We start from the raw sequence: 4415 nt of genomic DNA on the forward strand, positions 1-4415 counted from the left end.
TTCATCACTTCTTTCTTTTAACACATACTTGAAGATATTATAACATTTATTTTTGTAGACCAGCTACTTTGAGTTACCTTTGTCCTTGTTATATTTAAAATTCTCTTGATCCATTTTCCTCATCATAGCATCTAGCAAAGACACATACCAATGGGCAAATAAATACAGAACGACTTGATTGCACATACACACACACACACACACACACAGACACACACACACACACTTTGCCCTCTTCTATGCATTCAAGTTCTATTAGCTATTGTAGCTTTAGCTGAATAGTACAATTCACATAGAAAAGTCCATACTTTAAGAATATTCACAATCTAATTAGTATGCTTTCTCACTCCAACCAGTGGTAAAAATGTAATATTTTTATATTTAATAACCCTATTTATTTTCTGTATGTGCACATACATACTTTTTCTAATAAATTTGATATACTGCATAGTGCAAAGTGTAACTATTTCTAATTAGTTTGATCAAAGATATCATAGTCAGTGCTGAGTAATGAAAATTAGGCTAATAAAAATTCTATTGCCTCTGACAGGAGGAAAAATGGTCACACATTGATTCAGCCCTCCCAGGGTTCCGGAAAAAATATTTACATGTGACATATTTACAAGGGCACATAAATGTATATATAGTCATAGTTTGTAATGTTCCTAAAGGCCCTGCAGCAGGAGCGGCAGGACAGAAAGCTATTTCTGCTGACTCTTTTATTATCTGTTCCATTTTCTACTCTGATCTAGTGTGGCTTTAACTCTAACATGCTGTGTGAGGTTGGATGAGCAAACAAAGAAATGGACTGACCATAAAAAGATCAAGGGTTGCTCTCTTATGTTCTTTCATTCCAGAGACATTGATGTCAGAAGATAATAGGATGCCCTTACCAAATAATGATTCATACAGTGACTACTTATTGACAAAAAGAAGTAAACTAACATTTATTAACTATATAAATGTGTGGAGAGGTCAGTGGAAAATGAGCTGAGGTCAAATGTCTGGGGACAAATCAGGAAATGACAGCTTTCTCCAGAACAGCAGAGATTGGGAAACAAAAAAATGTTAGAAGAGACCACAGCACCTAGGGAACAGAAATATAGAATAATTATTGCAATAGTTTTTGTAGAAGATGCCCTTTGGAGACCCATAGTAGAAGGCAGTCCAAAGAAACATTTGTAGAAGGAACTGAGGATTCCACCAGACTTGAAAATTACCTTTGCAGTCAGAGCTATCTGAAATCAAATCTTCCTCTTCTCCTAGGTATCATGTAATCTTAAACAAGTTTATAAGATGTACTGAATCTTAGTTTCTTCAGCTAAAGAATACATCAACCAAAGTGCCAGGTACATGGCAGATGTTCCACAAATTAAACATTCTACCTTTTTTTTCTCATATTTATTCACTCATTTGTTCATTCGATGAATAATTACTGAGAACAAGGTGAGATATGTCCCTATAGGATTAACCAGAGTTGGAATTTATCAGATTTTTTTTTTCAGGGATTAAGCTATTTGCAGTGAGGTGGCAATTCTGGCGAATAATGTAACCTAAACCAGATAAAGAAGATACTGAACACATAAGGGTGGTATTAGAAAGAAATTGATGAGTAAAGCCTGTGGTTCTCAATGAGTTCAACACATCATAAAAATGAGATATATGCAGCAATATGCTGTGAGAATGGGAGATAATCAAATTTCAAAAATTTTCCAGGTAAGGACATAGTCAAGAATGTGACTGTGAGAGGGCTGGCTGAGTGGCACATTGGTTAGGAGCTGGCTTGGGACACAAGCTCTGAGCAGCAGGGCCCCGGTTTGGATCCCACATGAGGGCCAGTGATGCGGCACCCTCTACAGCTAAGATGGTGAACAACAGCTCGACCTGGAGCTGGCTGCTGTGAGTCACCAGCGACGGTGTAGGCTGCAGTGAAGCTACCATGAGTGGCAGCAGCTGGTGTGAGCTGCCATGAGCCACCATGAGTGGCCGTCCAATGGCCGGCGAGCGACTGCCTCACAGGTAGAGCACAATGGTAATATCAACGTGAGCCAGTGAAGCGACGTCCTCCACAACTAGACTGAAGAACAAAAGGACAGCAACTTGTCTGTTCCTCTCCCCCGAAGCCCCAACGTTGGTCCCCTCCCTCAATTCCCCCATAAAATCTTAAAAAAGAAAAAAGAATGTGACTATGAGAGAGGAATGAAAGAAATATTGAAATGAGAAGGTCAAGTATTTTGAAGGCCAATGTGTAAAGAAAATTAACACATAAAGAACACATGAAGCCTAAAGAGTTTTCACAATAAATAAGGAATAGAAAATATCAATTTCAGATAAATCTGTGAAAAAGTCATAGGGTGGCCATGTAACTCAACCTAGAAAAAATAGTTCCCTGAGTATACCTAAGGCTATTGATATACCTCAATACCTACATTTACTTGTATTGATTGATCAATCTACGAAAAACACAAATTGCTCATGGGCTAATTGCTTCTTAGAAGCCATCTGACCTAATCTACTTCATGTTGCAATGGGAAATTTGGTTCCCAGAGAAATAAAATGTTTCCTAAGATCACACCTTAAAGTTATCGGAAAATTAGACCTAAAACTCAGTCTGAGTTTCTTTCAATACCATTAAGACAGTATTTTCCAAGTAATCTCATTGTTCAAATGTTTGAGCTCTTCAAGCTGACCAATAAATATTCCTTCTCTTTCTCACTCAAGTTCTAAGCTAGTTGGTTAAAAAGAAAAAAAAATGTTTATAGCAATGCAGATAGGAAACAAAAAATTACTTCATTACTTATAAAATCTAAATTATGGTGTATAGTTCAGTATGATAGTAAAATGGATCAGCTAAATGAAACTCATAATTATGGATAATTACCAATGTTATCACAAGCAGTGCATGGGGGCCCTGCCCAGGTTAGAAATATGATATAGAGGGGCAGCAAATAGCTGCTTTCTAGGGTAGCTTGTGCCCCAAGTTGAGTATGCTCAGTGTATTTATCCCAGATTTGCCGACCCAATAAGTCACTCACCTGAAAGGAATAGCTGAGGGAACAGAGAGATGACAGGAGTACAAACAACAAAACAGACACTCATAGACACAGACAATAGTGTAGTGGTTACCAGAGGAGAAGGGGGAGGACGAAGGTAGAAGGGATCAAATATAAGGTGATGGAAGGAGAACTGACTCTGGGTGGTGAGCACACAATGTAACATATAGATGATGTATTATAGAATTGTACACTTGAAAGCTATATAATTTTGTTAATCAATGTCACCCCAATACATTTAATAAATAAAAGAAAATAATAACTAACATCCTTTGACATGTAAAGAGCTATCAGGAATTGGACAATAATGTCTCCCAAACAACAAAGAAACATTAATGGGGAAATGCAGAATAAAATTCTACAAGTTTATAATAAGGTAAATATTACTGATATTAATACACAAAATACCAAAATATGAGTAATAATGAGGAGTTTTAGAAAGGCATAAATAGTGCCCAGAATCATAACCAAATCAGAAGAGTATGCCAGTGTGAAGGTGAGGAACCAATGGCTTTGGAAGCCTGAGAGGTGGGGGAAGAATCACAGAGATGTAAAGTGGCAGTGCCACATCATTATTATTCAGAAGATTTAATGTTAGACAGATTTTTGAGCCTCCCGGTCATTATTTTGAAACTACCCCTTTTGACAAGATTTATACCACCTTCAATTTTAGCCAGTGTATAATTAATGTATCCTTTTAATTGTATGTTCGTCCTACATGATTTTACATCTCATTTAGGTATAGATATAGATGATAGGTAGGTAGATAGATGATAGATAGATAGATAGATAGATAGATAGATAGATAGATAGATAGATAGATAGACAGATAATATAGATTTGGGGATAGATTGTGCAGAATAAGTTGACTCAAGAATTGCAGTCTTCTGCTATTTTATTTCCCATCTGAAATTAATAAATGAGCACTTTAGTAAAGCACATTCATTTATGGGCTTGGTTAATATGATTCAACTGTAAGGTTCAGTAAGGTCCCAAAAATTATTTTTCTGTGTAGAAATTAGGCCCCAAGGTGGTCTTTCTAGCCATACTCAGATGCCACATATTTATTTATATTTTGAATGTCTTTATGAAATGGAATATTCACTTCTACATGGTATTATATTGAAAGTCCATACCAACTGCTTAAAGCATTGAGAAATTGAATGCAGAAAATAAAGATTCAAGGGCTCCCGGGTCTTGATCTTACTATCGTACTTTTTATTTATTGTTATTGAGATATAATTTACATATAACCTTATATTAGTTTTGGGTATACAACATAATGACTTGACTATATATATATATATTGTGAAATGATTACCACAATAATTTTAGCTAACATTACTATTGTACTTTTAACTC

Source organism: Hipposideros armiger, unplaced genomic scaffold, assembly GCF_001890085.2.
Source record: "Hipposideros armiger isolate ML-2016 unplaced genomic scaffold, ASM189008v1 scaffold_1142, whole genome shotgun sequence".
Taxonomy (NCBI): Eukaryota; Metazoa; Chordata; class Mammalia; order Chiroptera; family Hipposideridae; genus Hipposideros; species Hipposideros armiger.